We start from the raw sequence: 17,780 nt of genomic DNA, 5'->3' as shown, positions 1-17,780 counted from the left end.
AGCTAGACACGGAGATGATGGATGTCCTGCAGGTCAATAAAATCGTTTTCTGTGGGGGTATCTTTTATACTGGACAGAAATCATTTTCATGACCCCTGGATCAAAATCATTTACAAGTTATCAATCTTCCACAAATTAGCATCACACTTTCCAGAGCCTGGACCTGAATCAGTAGTAAACAGTAAATCAAACAACACCACATCCCCCTAGAGCAGGGGTCAGCAAACCTTCTCTATAAAGGGGCAGACAGTAAATAATTTTCAGCTTTGTGGGCCATCTGGTCTCTGTTGCAACTACTGGACGCTGCCTTGCTGTCAAGTGAAAGCAGGAGCCATGATCCATAAATGGATGGGTGTGGCTGTGTTCCAGTGGAACTTTATTTACAAAAACAGGCGGCAGTCAGATTTGGCGGGAGCCCTAGAGAGTTAGATAATCTTTGGATGGGGCTGTCAGCTGGTGGTCTGGTGTGGCATGCACAGGACACATCGTCCTTCTATGGCCTCATTGCCACGTTTGGGAAGCTTTTTCTGAACTTTTTCTTAAGGATATAGAAATCAGAGAGGGAAAGCAACTTGGCCAAGGTGACACAGCCCAGCTCAAGCTGGCTTCAAGTCACAAGTCTCCCTTCTCCTGGTTGTTTGGAAGCAGAAACACAGACTGTCTTGCCCACCTGGAGGGCAGGCTGGGTCAGGATGCAACGGCCAAGTCACCAGGAAACAGACCCTCTCACTTACCCCCAGGGACAGGCCCAGAGGGAATTTCTTTCCCTGCCTCTGTGTTTCCAAGAGTGATGACCCTTGACTGAACGAAGACCCTCTTCACCCAAAGCAGACGCTCTAAGACAGAAAAGCACAGACCCTCTGCAGATCTCTGGGCTTCCTCTGGACTCATCCACCTTTTAAACCCAAGTCAAATAGGAAACGTCTCTGCCTCCATAGTGACCCCGAGAGAGAGCAGGAAAGAGAGAGCGGTTCATTGCCAGGGTCTCTGGCAAAACACTGAGGGAGAAAGTGAGGAAACGATTTGACACTGAGTCTTGAAAGTATTTTCTCATTCAGCGGGGAAGAAAAGGACTTTGTTTCTTTTTCTTTTCACAATCGGTGCTCCCCCCAGCCCCAGCGCCTCAAATCTACCACAGACGTCTCTCACTGCACTCCAGCGAGGCAAAGAGATTTTTAATGGAATGCTGTTGTCACGTGAGCCCTCAGCCAAGGCCATTTAAGCAAATAACTCATTGTCTGAGGGGAAAGAGGAGAGAGTGGGGAAAAGAACGGAAGGGGCTGCTTTGAAATGGTGCATAAATACGAACGTGAGGAGGTGAATCTGTGGCTTCAGGACCCTGCCATGCCTAATGGCTGATCCCCAAGCTCTAGCTCTGTCCATCTCACCCCAGACCTACTGTGCGCCTTCCACCCATCTCACCCCTGCCACCGCCCCTGACTCCAGAAACCTGGCACATGACAAAGATTACCTAGTGCATCTGAGGTCACAGGCCCGAAGAAGAGAATGGGAGTGGGAGCAGAAGTGAGAGAAAGGAAAGAAAGAAGGAATGAAGGAGGGAGGGAGGGAGAGAAGCAGGGTGGGGAGAAGGGAGGAAGCCATGAGGATGGAGGGCTAACATCTCGGAAAGGGATGGTGGCTCTGCTCTGTGATGAACCGTCTCCAGGTGCTGCATGCAAAGCAAAAGCCAAGGAGAATCTGCAGTATTTATTCACTCAGTGAACATAAAAGAGATCCAGGACAGAGCCTGGATGAACCTCCCCACCTTGCCAACACCCTGAGTTGCCCTGCATGGAATTCCCAGCAGAGAGGTGCTGGGAGTGAGATGCAGGATGAAGACATGAGAGGGAATGGGAGGGAATGGAAAGGAGGAAAAAGAGGGGAGTGTTGCCCAGAGAAGGGGCCCATCAGCCTGAGCCTGAGCTGTGACAGGCGGGACCTGTCCTCCAGGCTGCGGGGCCAGGGAGGCAGCGAGCCTCACCTACCAGCTGAGCCTCCAACAACACACAGCAGGGAGGAAGCCACAGGCAAGCGAGTCAGGGCACCCTTTGTGCCCAAAGCACCACGTCAGGAACTTTCCATCATAAGCCCTTCCTCAGATGTCACCTGTGCCAGGGAGGGACAAGGGGCACTTGGGGTGGGGGGAATGCAGCAGGAAGGAGAGAATGAAGTCAGGAGAGGAAGGTGCTCTGGAGGGAGAGACAGAAGGGGAGATGGAGCCAGGGAAGGAAAAGAGAGAAGGACACACGAGGGAGGGAGGATGGGAAGAAAGGGGAGAGGAGATGGGGGAGGGCCGGAGGAGGCAGAGCTCCTTCTGAGACTCCTCCCCAGCCTGTCCCCTCCTAGCTCTAAAGAGGATGGAAGCCCACTCACGTTCCCCAGGAATGCGGTGCACTAGAGCACCCCTGTCCCTCATTATGGGTCTGTCGGAGCCACTCCACAAAGGAGTGGCTAAGATACTAGGAGGTCAGGAGAGTGGGGCTACCCTGGATCTGGGGTTCCAGCCCCCAGCTTCCACTCAGTAGGTTACTTTGGCCAGCCTGCCGCCCCCCACAACCCAGGGTCCTCATCTGTAAAATCAGGGAGCTTATATGCAATGATCTGCTGGCTCTCTCTCACTCTCTCTCTCAGCCTGTGCTTCTGGAATCAGAATCCATGTTCTCTAGCACTCTGTGCAATAAATTCGACCCCAATCCTCATCTCACACATGAAGAGAAGAGGCTTAGAACTTAAATAACTTGCCCAAGGCCACTCAGCCAGGAGCCGGCAGAACTGGCCAGCAAATCCAGCCTGGACAACCTGGAAGCTCACCTCCCTTCCTAAACCGCCACACCATAAAGCCTCTCTAATCTGACCATGCTGCAGGGCTATCTGATTCCTCTGCTATGGTCACAGAACTCGGGAACGTCATCCGGGCACCAGGCTGCCCAGGATCAAGGGGACATGCATAGCTTCTTGGGCAGCAGCGGTGGCAGTGACTCCATCCTGGCCTGCAGGATGTGTGGGGAGCGACAGGTCCGGTCATGGGTCACGCTCTTTCAAGGAAGGGGCATGCTGCCCCCTCCTTCTCCTTCCCAGCTTCCTGCCATACAATGTGAGGCTGGAGATAAACCCTCCTGGCAGGGCCGGGAGGAGAGGGAGCAAGGGAGGCATTCACTCTGAGGGGTGCGCAGCACAGACAGGGAATGAATGGCTCCCTCAGTTCTGCGCCCCAGGCATCTGGCCCTTGATCTAGGATCCTGTGGATGAGGAGCCCTTACTATGAGCAGCACCACCATCTTTATCAACACACCCCTAACCATGTGGCAGAAGTGGAGATGGGAGTGGTCCTCATGGAGAGGAGTGGGAAGGGCTAGCTCCTTCGGCATGTCTGACATGCTCTCCAGCCACCTTCTCAGAGGGGCTGAGGCCCTGCTCTCTCCACACACACTTGCATCCCCCAATTCCTTCTCCGAATCACAGTTGGAACAATGTCTCCAAACAAGATGTGGTCCCATTGTTCTCAGAATAACACACAAGAATAACAAGCAGAAGAGCATCTTTCATTGGCCCCCTTCATTCACTTCCTTCCTCCACGGCCTTCTCTCACTCCACGTGCTGTGGTTTCGCCTCCGGGCTTCCTTGACTGTTTTTGCAGAGCCCGAACTATGGCACAGGGAGTAGCGCTGTCTTGAACATTCTTCCCCAGCCCCCTCTCTCTTTTTGTTTCCCATCCTTTAGATCTTAGCTGAAGTGCCACTTCCTCAGGGACACTTCTCTGATGTCCTGACGTGTCAGCATCCTTCCTGTGTATGCCCATGGCGCCTGCACCTTCCCCTCAGCATTCCTCACTGCTGTAACTGTCCCTCAGAGTGTGCAATTAAATCTCGTTGCCTCCCCTGCAGACTGTGGACACACCTCACCATTCCCCAGGTCTAGCACAGCATCTGGCCCCTGGTGATGCTCAATAAGCACGTCACACGTGAGTGGGTGACAGAGGCTCTGAGGCTGTGCAGAAACCCAGGCACCAGTGACGTGTCTAACACAGCAAAAGCCCTGTCAGGGAAGAGCTTCCAAGAAATGGTCCTCACCCAAGTGACACCCTCTGACTCCATCTGGTTTGCCTTTCACAATACTGGTTCCAGGGAAATCACAGGAATGCTTCAGAACTTGCCATGACCTTCCCTTTGTTCCACAGCTTGTGAACTCCCTACCTGCCACAGCCAAGCCACACCAAGCCTCTGGATCTTAGTTTCAGCATAAGCAAAGTGAAGAAATTCATGGGATCTGCCCAACCTAATTTTTAAGACTATCATGATAATGTGATCAAGATAATGTGAAGGAATGTGGGATGAATTAACATCCTTTGTTACTGCCCCCTCAAGAAGTAGGGTCAGTTTCTTCATCCCCTGAGTCTGGGCTGGGCTGGTACCTGCTTTAACCAATATAATATGGAATAAATGACCATAGGTCAGTTCCAGGTCTAACCTTTAAGGGAACCAGCAGCTTCTATTTCCTCCCCTTTGAAGCTCAGGCTCCATGCTCTGAGGAAGCCCAAGCAGCCTCATGGAGAGGCCCACAGGAAGGAGAATTAAAAGCTGGAGCTCCAGTTGGGCTTGCAGCTGACAGCCAAAATCAGTCTGTCCGCTCTGTGAGGGAACTTTCTTGGAAGAGCCTGTTGCTCAGTCGAGCCACCCCATCAAGCCTTACCAAAATCACAAAACTATGACCAAATTAAAAAAAAAAAAAAAAAAAAAACTACTGTTACTAAGCTACAGCAATTAAACAGCACAATTTTGGCACAAAAAAACAGACACAAAGATCAATGAAAAAGGATAGAAAGTTCAGAAATAAACCCATGGACTTACAGTCCACAGACTTAAAATCAATCTATGACAAAGGAGGCAAGAAAATGCAATGGAGAAAAGATAGTCTGCATTAAGCAGTGCTGGGAAACCAGGACAGCCACATGTAAAAGAAGGCAATTAGAAAATTCTCTAACATGGTATACAAAAATAAACTCACAATGGAATAACGATCTAAATGTAAGACTGGATGCTATAAAACTCCTAGAGGAAAACATAGGCATAATTTGACATAAATTGAAGCAATACTTTTTTGAATCCACTTCAAAAAGTAAAGGAAACAAAAGTTTTTTAAAAAAATTAACCTAATTAAACTTAAAAGCTTTTTTGCACAGCAAAGGAAACCATGGACAAAATAAAAAGTCACTTAGTGAATGGGAGAAAATATTTGCAGATGATATGACCAATAAGGGGTTAATATCCAACATATACTGGAGAAGGAAATGGCAACCCACTCCAGAGTTCTTACCTGGAGAATCCCAGGGACGGGGGAGCCTGGTGGGCTGCTGTCTATGGGGTCACACAGAGTCAGACACGACTAGAGCGACTTAGCAGCAGCAGCAGCAGTATCCAACATATATAAACAGCTCACACAACTCAACATCAAAAAACAACAACAACAGCTACCTGATTAAAAAATGGACAGAAGAACTAAATAGATATTTTTCAAAGAAGAAATGCCAATGGCCAACAGACATGTGATAAGATCCTCAGCGTCACTAATCATTAGGAAAATACAGATCAAAACCTCAATGAGATATCACCTTATAACACTCAGAATGGCCATCCTGAAAAAGAACACAATAATAAACATTGGTGAGGATGTGGAAAGAAGGGAACTTTCCCACACTGTTGGTGGGAATATAAGTTGGTGCAGTCACGGTAGAAAACATTATGGAGGTTTCTCAAAAAACTAAAAGTAGAACTACCACACAACTCTTGGGTATATATATGAAAAAAACACAAATCTGAAAAGGTATATGCACCGAACGCTCATAGCAACATTATTTACAACAGACACGATACGGAAACAACCAAAGTGTTCATCAACAGATAGATGGATAAAGAACGGAACGGATGAAGAAGCTGTGCTACACAAGTATACAATGAAATCCTACTCGGCCACCCAAAAAACCCCATGTTTTGCCACCTGCAGCAACCTGATGGACTAAGAGAGCATTGTGCCAAGTGAAATAAGTCAGACAGAGAAAGATAAATACTATAAGATATCACCTATATGTGGAATCTAAAAAATATTGCAAACTGGTGAATATAACAAAAAGAAGCAAACTCACAGACCTAGAGAACAACTTAGTGGTTATTAGTTGGGGAGGACAATATAGGGATGGGAGAGTGGGAGGCCCAAATGATCGGGTATAAGATAGGCTCAAGGATCTACTGTACAGCATGAGGAATATAGCCAATATTTTGTAATAACTGTAAGTGGAAAGTAACCTTTAAAATTGTTGTTTTTAAATCTCTTAATCCTTGAAATTAAGGCTGTATTAATTAATAAGTCAAGGCTGTATATTGTCACCTTGCTTATTTAACTTATATGCAGAGTACATCATGTGAAATGCTGGGCTGGATGAATCACAAGCTGGAATCAAGATTCTTGGGGGAAGCATCAACAACCTCAGATATGCAGATGATACCACTCTAATGGCAGAAAGGAAAAGGAACTAAAGAGCCTCTTGATGAAAGTGGAAGAGGAGAGTGAAAAAGTAGGCTTAAAACAACATTAAAAAAACAAAGATCGTGTCTCATCACTTCATGGCAAATAGATGGGGGAAAGAGTGGCATATTTTACTTTCTTGGGCTCAAAAATCACTGCAGATAGTGACTGCAGCCATGAAATTAAAAGACGCTTGCTCCTTGGAAGAAAAGCTATGACAAACCTAGACAGCATATTAAAAATCAGAGCCAACAAAGGTCCATCTAGTCAAAGCTATGGTTTTCCAGTAGTTGTGTACAGATGTGAGAGTTGGACTATAAAGAAGGCTGCGTGCCAAAGAATTGATGCTTCTGAATTGTGATGCTGGAGAAGACTCTTGAGAGTCCCTTGGACGGCAAGGAGATCAAACAAGTCAATCCTAAAGGAAATCAACCCTGAATACTCAGTTAAAGGGACTGATGCTGAAGCTGAAGCTCCAATATTTTGGCCACCTGATGCAAAAAGCTGACTCACTGAAAAGACCCTGATGTTGAGAAAGATTGAGGGCAGGAGGAGATGGAGGCAACAGAGGATGAGATGGCTGAATGGCATCACTGACTCAGTGGACATGAATTTGAGCAGACTCCGAGAGAGAGTGAAGGACAGGAAAGCCTAGCATGCTGCAGGCCATGGGGTCACAAAGAGTCAGACACGACTTAGCGACTGAACAGCAACAATCCTCGGAAGGGAGTGAGGAAAGGGTGTTATTACACAGCAACAGGCAGCCAAAGCAACGTGTTTGGACTAGCACAGTTCTCAATACTTATATTTATTTCCAGTTCAGGACAGTAGTGTGTCCATGGGGGTGTTCTGGAAATTGGCAGGGGGCATATTTTTATTGCCACAATGACCAGGTTTGTGGGGTGGAAGAGAGTGTGCTATTGGCATTTAATGCCCATGAGCCCAAGAATATTAAATATATTAAATATCCAAAAATGTCTGAGATAGTTACCTACAGCTAACTGCCCCACATGAAATAATAATAGTGCTTTGACTGAAAAACAGTAAGTCACAACATTAAAGACCTGTATAGAGAACTTAAAGATGAAATAAAAATATAAGCACTTAATGTAAACTGCTTTCTCAGCAAGGAAAAATAAGATCCATCTTGATGTCAACTTTAATCACTAGAGAGGCTGCCTGGAAGATTGTATTGAGAATGCCTTGGAGGATCATCAAGGACTGGATGCCGTGATCAACTAGTGATGCCTGTCATTGGCAGGGGAAGGGAGAGTAGTGGCCTTGAAGTACGGTGATCATATAATTTAACATCCAAACTGGAACACTTTGGGGAGTAAAAGGGGACAGTGTTAGTACACTGGGACGACAGGCATAACCTGGGACTGTCCCAATAAAACCAGGACATACTGTCACTCTACTTCCACGCCGTGGATGTCGTCTCTGACACATCCCAATATGTAGCTCAGAGGTAAGCAAAATAGGGGCTTGTCTGGACCTACAAGCCCTTGAGATCTTGAACGTTAATTTCCCTTTTAAGTACTCAGTTTCAGTGTGTGGTTAGGTATGAAGAATTGTTCTAAAGAACGCATTAAAAATTAATTAAGAGTTTCCTCTAATATTTAATCTTACCAGCCATGTACTCTGAGTGATGTATTCCCAGTCAGCGTGTCAGGCCATGAATAATTAAAAGAGGAGGGGAGTGTGATTCAGCCCCTCGATGAGCCTTTCTGGGGTTTTAGATGCAGCACAGAGCCTGGGACTGTATCTCCCAAGGAAAAGTTCTGCATTGAACAGCAGGGTCCAGTGCCATCCAAACCCCTAATACTGGCATTCATCATGAGTCAGCCTCACAGGGAGATGGAGATGGATTTGCCTCTGTGGAGCCATCAGCCCCTGAGACGTGTCAGCCCTGCCTTCTTCCCAGGAGGGAGGAGGGGGAGTTGGTGGTGAGTTATAGAAACCTTCCCAGGGCTCCTCCACGTGCTGAGAGCTTCCATATTTCCTCACCTCTAAGACACATGCTTCTTCATTCTGTAACATTTTGGAAATCAAGAGGTGACCTAAAATCAATGGGAGGATTTAAGGTGGTATTTCTTGGGAGGTGTTCCAACGTGACAGTTCAGAGCCAGGCTCTGAAGTTGCAGTCAGGGCTCTGCCATTTCCCAACCGTGTGGCCCCGAGCAAATTTCACCCACTCTATTGCCTCATCTGAAAACTTAATCTATTCCTAACAGTCCCAACTTGATAATAAATGAAAAAGGGCTTGAGTATAGTGCCTGGCAGATAGTAAGCTCTCAACATGTCAGCTATTCTTTCTTTTGGTTTTCCTTCTGCGTGTTGTTATTAAATTGCCAGTCTATCTAGAAACTGAAAGCATTTTCAGTGTTTCTGCAGTACTGTCAGCTTCAGAAAGAGTTCAAAAACAATGACTTCTGAGCCCACTCTATTGTGACACCCAGCACACCGATGGTGGCTTATCTTTGCTGCATCAAGTAAGGGAAATACATATTTGACAGCAGGTGAAAGCTTATTTGATATCATTTCTATTTAGTCAAATGTAGGAAACATGAAGATTCTCTAAGAATGACTCCCTCCCAACTTCCAACCCTCCTCTTTTCTGAATTGGATGCACTAAGCCCAGGACCAAGGCTTCCTTTTCTTTTGGCAGTGGCACAGTGCAAAGTGGGGTAGAAAGAGGAAGTGTAATCCCCATCTGGGCTTTTGTATCAAAATAACATAAGCAATCAGCACCCATCATGGCCCAAGAGGGATGTCATAGGTCTGACGGTTCCAAGAGAAGGTGAAGACCACAAGTGTTGCTGTTGATGGGAATGCAAACTGGTGCAGCCATGATGAAAAACAGTATGGAGGTTCCTCAAAACATTAAAATGGAGTTGCCATATGATCAGCAGTTCTACTCCTGGGTGTATATCCAGATAAAACTATAATTCAAAAAGACACTTGCACCTCTATGTTTGCAGCAGCGCTAGTCACAACAGCCAAGACATGGAAGCACCCTAAATGTCCACTGACAGATGAATGGATAAAGAAGACGTGGTGTGTGTGTATTCTTCCTGAGATACTGGACCTGTATTTGAGGGCTATCTAGGTCTTCAAAGTTTCCCAAAGTAGTTGAAGACCAGCTACTGGTCCATTTAGCTCAAAGGTGCCAACATCTGACCTTCCATCCATGATCAGGAGGAGAAAGCAGCTGCCACTCCATACCTATCTTTAGCATCTCCCCAAAGCAGACCTGAGATGAGGCATTGGACACAAGGAGCCAGTTTAGGGGCTGATCCCAGGAACCACCTGTAGGAAAGGAAGGAAGGGAGGAAAGATGGGAGGTTAAGTAAAGGGTGCATTGACAGGTCACCATGGTGGGCAGAGGGGCCACCACCCCACTGGTCGCCTCCATGAGACTGTGGAGCACAGGCCTCAGAATTGTCTCCCCCAGGGCCGAGACATCAGAGCCTCTATCCACTGACTCCCTGCTAATTGCAGGCTGCTCACAGCAGCATTAATTCCTGGGCACTTGCAGACCTGGCTTGGCCGGCTTCTGCATTCAGGGAAAGCCTGCAGGCAGAGAACCATTGGTGCTAGAGGTGAAAGCTTTGCTGTGTGACCAAGCTGTGGGTGACCACCGAGGTAGCCTGGGGAAGATAGACGGGCACTGCTGGTATCTGCTATGCAGAGCCGCTGTATTAACTACTGTCAGCACCACCAAAACCAGGTGGCTTCAAATAATGGCAATTTATTGTGTCCCAGTTCTGGAAACTAGAAGTCCAAAATCAAGGTGTCGGCTGAGCCAGGCTCCCTCAGAAGTCCCTCAGTTCAGTTCAGTCACTCAGTCGTTTCTGAGGCTTTGCAACCCCACAGACTGCAGCAGGCCAGGCTTCCCTGTCCATTACCAACTAGAGGAGAATGTTTTCCTGGTTCTTGCAGCTTCATGTTTCTCTGCAGTTCTTGGCATTCCTTGGCTTGTGGCAGCTAACTCTGCCTCTGTCTCCACATGGTCATCTTTTCTGTGTCTTCAAACTGTGTGTGTCTGTCTCTGAGACCCAGTCCTCCCCCAGGATAAGGGCATGAGTTACATTGCATTATGCATCCACCTACTCCATAGGAGTTCAACCAGTTACATCTGCAATGACCGTGTGTCCAAATACAGTTACATCCTGGGGCACTGGATAAGCACTTCAACACATCTTTTGCGGGGAGGTGGGGATCCAGTTCAGCCCAGGGCAGACACCTTCTGCATGTAATATCCTCTAATCCCAACAGTAGCCTGCAAGGTAAGTGTTACTACCACAGTGTCACACATGAGCACAGTGAGGCTCTAAAGGGTGCCAGGAGCCACCCAAGGACACCCAGCTGGGAAGCCACTGAGCTGGGAGCTGTACTTGGTTCTACATCAGGCAGGTTGTCTCTCAACAGTGGTGTCCCCGTCACTGACACTAGTTGGAAGGAACAGCGGGTAAAAGCGTAGGCACTCACATCAGACTACACAAGTGCAAAGGCCGGCTCCACTGCTCACTATTGTGAGAACCTGGCACACTCCTGGCCCCTGTGAGGCTTGCCCCCTTATTTTGAAACCTGGGAATCAGAAAAGCACCCGACGCACATTCTACAGGGAGGAGTAATTAGGACAGCAGGTGAAAAGTCATAAGCGGAGGGCCAGGAACGCAGCAAGTGCAGTGACTTCTGGCCACTGTTACGTCATCACGAAAGCATTTAATTCTCCTGAATGTTAAAACATCAATGCCTAAGCCTCTGTAAAAAGCTCCGTTTCCAGGCCACAATCCAGGATCCCTTTTGCCTTTTGCTTCTTGTCACGGCTGCCCCCAGGGCTCCCAAGCAGGGACCTGATGGGCTGGAGGGCCAGGTGGCCCCTGCACACGCTCCCCCAGCGCCCAGCTTGCTAATTAATGTCCCTGCAACAGGAGACTGTGAGACCAGGATAAACACAGCAGCCCTTAATCTCCTGCCCGTGCTGGTGGCTTTATCTCAGCCCCTCCTCCACGGCCACTGGGGGCTGGAGGGGCAATGGGCAGATGTCCTCCCACCCCCTGCAAGGTGGGGCTGCTGCTGGAGGATTTCCTCCAAGCCTGGCGAGGCCCCGAGGAACGTGCAGCCACTCCAGGCAGACGCGCTGTGATGAACACCCTCAGAGCACAGAGCTAGGGGCACGACTGAGAGTTTCACTTACACTCAGAATTGCACATTTCAAGGGCAGGACCTGGTGACCCAATCCGTGCATGTGAGCACACACTGGGCTCGTAATTCATGCACTTCCCTTCCTCCTATTGAAAAAAATGTGGCAGGGATGGGGGAGGGGGAGAATGAGGGTGAAGCACCAGTCTGAACAGGTATTTATTTTTCTGCCTGGGGCTCAGCCTGGCTGAGAACCAACTTGTCAAAAGTGGAAGCTGAAGGCCAGGTAACTTGTTGTGCAGGCAGCAGCCAGCTTGGCGCTCCTGGGAGTGACTTTCCAGAGTGGCCTGTGTTCACTGCCTGTGCTCTGAGTGGTCTTTTTTATCCTGGACAGGACAGACTTGTGACAGCTAAAATCCAGAGAGAGGGTGCAGGGCCACAGCTACACGGGCAGGCACTCAGGATGCATGTGGTAGCCGCCCCTCCCAGGGCGAAGCGGGGGCTGGATGAGGAAAGCCTGTTCCCTTCCTTCAGGCAGCTGCCAGTCCCACGGGAAGAGGGGAACCTCGAGGGAAGAGGATCAAGAGGCTCTGCACACAGATTACCGTAGGAAAACACAAGCAGCAGCTCTAACCCAGCTGGGCAGTCGGGGAAACTTCCTGAAGAGTGGGATATCCAAGAGGAAATGTGAAGAATAAATAGGAGTCAGCAAGGAGAACCGACAATATAAAAACAGCTTGGCACATTCTGGGATATTCTGGAACATGAAGTTTCAGGAGAGTGGGGGGAAGGGTGGGAATTAAAGAAGCAAATGAGGTTTAAAGAATTAACTACAGATTTCAGCATCTAAATCTATAAAGAGGTACCAGCAGGCACAAAGAGCCATGAGTATATTTTACCTGATAGAAAGTACTTGTGTTTTCTTTCATGCTCTCTCTATTTGTGCAAATAAGTATTTCCTAAACATCAACTGGGGAGAAGACTCTGGGCTAATGCTCGTGATTTGAAGGTAGTCCAGACACAGTCTTGTACTCAAGGAGCTCTAAGAGCTAAGGTTTATCGCACACTCATGAGCCCCAGGCACTCCATGGGTTCTACCTCATTCACACCTCTCAAAACTCTGCCTCCAGAGGGTGGGGTGGAGTGCGGGGTGGTGTGGATGGAAACTTTTGCCTTCCATAGTCACCCAGGTCTTGAATCAAAAGGGGGTGGGGGGCTCAGCCTTAATGCACCAGAGGGCTTCGGGGTTTGTGAGGTGACAGAAATGCATGGGGTGGATGTGAGGCAAGATGGAAAGAGAAATGGACAGAGAGAGACAGACAGATCTGAGACAGAGGGCTAGACAGAGAGAAACAAAGATAAGAATGGAAAGAGACGGAAAGGCAGAGTCAGACATAAGAAGAAAGACAGCAGAGAAAGAGAGACAGGGACAGTAAAGACCAAGCGAGGGGAACTCAGAGCAAGGCCCAGGATCATCAAAGAACAGTGAGAATGAGAGACTCCAGACTGCGAGAGACAGAAGCAGGGAGGGCAACGCCCCAGCTGAGGTCTTTCCTAAGAAACCCAGGTCCCGCGGCAGAGGTCTGGCCTGGCCAGTGCTCTAGGTGTCCCTAAAGCTCACTGAGTCCAGGGCCACGCCAAAGGGAGAGGCCAGGGCCCGAGGAAATAGGTCCTTGAGCTGCCCAGTCCAGCAGGGTGCAAGAAGTAGAAGAGTGTGCCCGCAGTAGCTCCCCATCCCTCTCCCAAGGTTCCCACCAAATTCTTCCCCGTCCAGCCCCACAGGCTGGTGTGCCTTGGGAGTAAAGGTCACCGAGTATCCTCCAGGGCTGCACCCTGCAATTGGCAGCCTGCACGAGCCAGCCAAGGAAGCAGGCCAAGAAGTCTGGCCAAAGAAGTAGGCTCTGAAGCCACTCCGTTTGGATCCCACAGGACATCTGGGCCCTCGGCTCAACAGCCACTATGTACGGCGGGCTGTGTGTGCACTGCCCTGGTCGAACAGCCCTTAAGGTCAAGGTGAAAACATACTCCCGTGGTGCCAGGTACTGAATCCCCATAATAAGGCAGGCACTAGTAGCAATCTCTTTTACAGATGTGGAGACCGAGGCCCAGAGAGGTTAGGGACCTGTCCAAGGTCACAGAGCCAGCACACTCTTAACTATTAGGTTCACTGTTACAATGCTTGTCATTTTTCATTCATGGAGTCAAGGCCAAGGGTCTGAACCCGCTGGCTCCCTGACTTAAAAGCTGAACCTTTGCTGAATGTCGGGCATGTGAGCTGGAACCAGGAGCACAAATCCTCCCGCATGCCCTCCTAGAGCTCAGTGCTGTGTTTGACGGGAGGACCTTCACCAGCAGAGGGTTTGCAGCCAGCCACTCAGAAGCTTTCAAAGCAGAGCCTTCTGACAGCAGAATTCATTTAGGAGTCAAGAAAGTGAGAAGCACTGGTTCTCCACCTTGGCTGCCCATAGGAACCGCCCAGGAAATTTAAAAGTACTGATGCCTGGGTCTCCCCCAAAGAGATTCTGACTGAGTTGCTTTGAGGTGATGCCTGGGCACTGAGATGTTTTAAACACCCCGGGTAATTCCAATGGGCAGCCAGGGCTTAGAATTTCTGGTGTATTGAGGATGGTTTCAAAGCCCCATTCTAGTGCTCAGGGCACCAGAGGTCCAGTTCTGTGTCTTGGGCAAATGGGTACCTGAGTCAGTTTTCTTATTTAAAAACATTATGGGTGGGGAAAGGGGAGAAATGCTTATTTAGCACCTACTTCATGACAGGCACGGAGAAGGCGATGGCACCCCACTCAAGTACTCTTGCCTGGAAAATCCCATGGACAGAGAAGCCTGGTAGGCTGCAGTCCATGGGGTCGAGAAGAGTCGGACACGACTGAGCGACTTCACTTTCACTTTTCACTTTCATGCATTGGAGAAGGAAATGGCAACCCACTCCAGTGTTCTTGCCTGGAGAATCCCAGGGACGGGGGAGCCTGGTGGGCTGCCATCTATGGGGTCACACAGAATCGGATACGACTGAAGTGACTTAGCAGCAGCAGCAGCAGCATGACAGGCAAGTTACAAAAGGTATTCTTTTTATTCCCCTCAACAATTTTATGAGGCTGATAGCATTACCCCATGCCTGAATTCACCCAGCTAAGTGACAGCTAAGTGATGGAGCATGGATTGAGACTCCACATGTTTGATTCAGAAACTCTAGCCCATCTGTTATACCACTCTGCTAAATCAGAGCTCCCAACTTGCCAAATCTTGTTAAAGGTTTAAAGATGTTGTTAAAATGCAAAAATGTTGTTAAAATGATGTACTGATTCAGTACATCAGAGAAAGGTCCCAAGATTCTGCATTTCCAGCAGGTCCCCAAATGATGCCAATGCTGGTGGTACACACTAGCTTGCTTTTAGTAGCAAATGGTTTACAGGTCTTTGTGGTCACTCTGGTTCCGATTGGTCAGTGCCTGTGCCAAGTGGGTTGCTTAACTTACTTAGACCATTCCCCCTGTTCTGATGACAGCAAGCAAGAGGCTGCCCCTTGCCCTGCTCAGTCACATGGCCTTCGTGAGATTGACACCACACCCCCTCCAGCCTGCAGCAATTGGCCAGTCTCATCCCTCAGCCAGGCACGATGGTTCAAGGATGGGCACCTAGCTCAAGCCAAGCAGAATTTCCATTCTCTTCCATGGGAGCTCCCTGAGGGGAAGTTCTTTCTTTCCCTGGCTGAGGATTGAAAGGATGCAGCTGCTGCAGCTACTTCCTACCATGAGGGAAGAGTTCAGAGCGGCAAACTGTAAACCCAGTAGCACTGAGGGTAAGAATGAAGGCAGGCAGAGAAAACCCAGGTCCTTGGGCAAAATGGCTGGTTTAAGCCTTGCCTGAAACCCACATCCGGGCTATCGATCCACAAAGGCCATTCAATCCCCTTACAGTTTGAAGCCAAGTTGAGTTGGGCTGTATGTCTCTTAACATCAAAACTCCTAATACAAGCCCTAGTATCAACAAGACTAGAGTCTGAATTTCTCAGCTTAGCTACTCACTAGCTGTGTGGTCTCAGGCAAGCTATTTGGCCTCCCTGAGCTTCGGTTTCCTCATCTATAAAATGGAGCTAGTAATACCTATCCCAGGATTGTTGTGGGGATCAGGAGAAACCATGAATGCCAAGAGCTTGGCATCTATGCCACGAATGTTAGCTATTATTATAAAAACTCGTTATTAGTCCCATTTTGGCAGGCCCTTCTAAAAATGGTGTATGTCAGCAGTTGTTTCTAGCTGTTGGTGGAAAAAAAAAAAAAAAGGAAGCAAATTAACCTAAAAGATTGGTGCAGGCAGGGGAAATGGGGGAGGGTGTCTTCAGGGGTATGAGTAACATTGAGAAGGAAGAGAAAAGAGGTTAAATTCTTTCAATAACCAGGAAAGATGAGAAAGCTTGTCCTGGCAAAGAATGCAAGGCTTGCCCGGGCCGTAATTGATTTGGTCATGATACCTTCAGACCTTGGCTCCATCCAGCAGAGTGTATGGAAGCCACGATCTGCTTCTCTGGATATTTGATGGTCTGATTGGCTCAGCCTTCCTAATTGTGTTGTATTGACAAATATATTTGTTTGGAACAAGCAAATGTATTGCAGGCAGGAAACAGACCAACTCCAAGAATTTATTTTGCTTTTTGGCACGGCTGCACTAAGCTTAGCATTCATTATGTACCCATGTAAAACAGTCTCCGGGAATGCTGGCCTGACTTATCTTTTTAATTATATTTATTTTTTCAGCTGCACCTCAGATCATGAACAGACTTGCTGGTGCTAAACAGGCTTCATTGGATGAAACCTCCTGCCTCCCCCCAAATCACACTGCACGGATTAAATGTTCAAAGACGCCAGACAAACCTAGGATATTGCCATGGGTCATTATCACTAATGGATCGGAGATGGGGTTAAGTCAGTCAAATCCCTGCTCTGAGCCCAGAAAAGTCCACAGAAACCAAATCCTGGTCACAGATTGAAACTGAAATCAGGTTTAAGCAGAGAGATGAAGAGATGAATGAAAGGCAACTGGAATGGACCATTTGGGGATGACCATGACCCATTTCACTGTACCCGCTCACCGCAGGGGCACCTGGCCGCCATACTGGAGCCATGTGGCCCTTCTCCCTGGTTGGATGAGGGATAAGCACCCAGCCTCAGAAGGGCCAATCAGAGTCCCAGCTGGGGTTACTAGGAGAGAGAGTAATGACAGACAGACAGATAGACTGACTCCCTCCATGGCAGGAGCTGTAACAAAACTGGGAGATGAAGGCAGCCATTTTGGATGCCATGTGGACAAAGCTGCAGCAAAGTTAAAGGAAAGGAACCAAACCATCACACAGAGGTGCAGAGGAGAGAAAACAGGGCAGGATCATTACGTAGGTCTCAGCTTCGCGGCCCTGGTTCCAGGCACTGAGGCACTCTGCCTCTTAGAACGCATCACCCCTTTTTGTTCCAGCAAGCTCAGGCTGTTCTCCCACTTACATCCATACAAGGGCAAACTATGCAACCAACCAAACAATGCTGGGGAAGAATATTTATTAACAGGAAAAATGTACACAAGAATGATGTTGAGTGCAGAGAGCATGTTTCTTTCCTCCCTTCAACAGATATTTACTGGGCACTTCCTACATGTCAGATGTATATACACTGAGGAGAAAAGTCATGGCCTCTGCCCCCATCAAGTTTACAGTGAAGTTACCAAATGTCAGGTAAGATCCCACTTTAGTCAAAAGAGAGGAATAACTGGCGTGTGATGGGTTTCACACCCGGGAAAACAAATGAAGGGCACTTGTAACATCTTCAAAACGGGTGCTGCTCCAAGCGTTGCCTGTGGACCTCCAGCCTGGGCGTCACCTGGGAGCTTGTGACAAATGCAGATTCTCAACCCCTGCCTAGACCTACTGGCAGGAGGGCCCAGAAATCTGTTCTAACAAGACCTCTGGATGATCCTGATACATTTTAAAGTGTCACAATCACCTGCCTACAACACAATAGCACAAAGACCCCCTTTCCAAACTAATAAGAATTTCTAGGGACTTCCCTGGTGGTCCAGTGGCTAATACTCCATGTTCCCAATCCAAGGGGC

This window comes from Bos taurus, chromosome 22, assembly GCF_002263795.3.
Source record: "Bos taurus isolate L1 Dominette 01449 registration number 42190680 breed Hereford chromosome 22, ARS-UCD2.0, whole genome shotgun sequence".
NCBI classification, from domain to species: Eukaryota; Metazoa; Chordata; class Mammalia; order Artiodactyla; family Bovidae; genus Bos; species Bos taurus.
Note: the sequence above shows the minus strand (reverse complement) of the source record.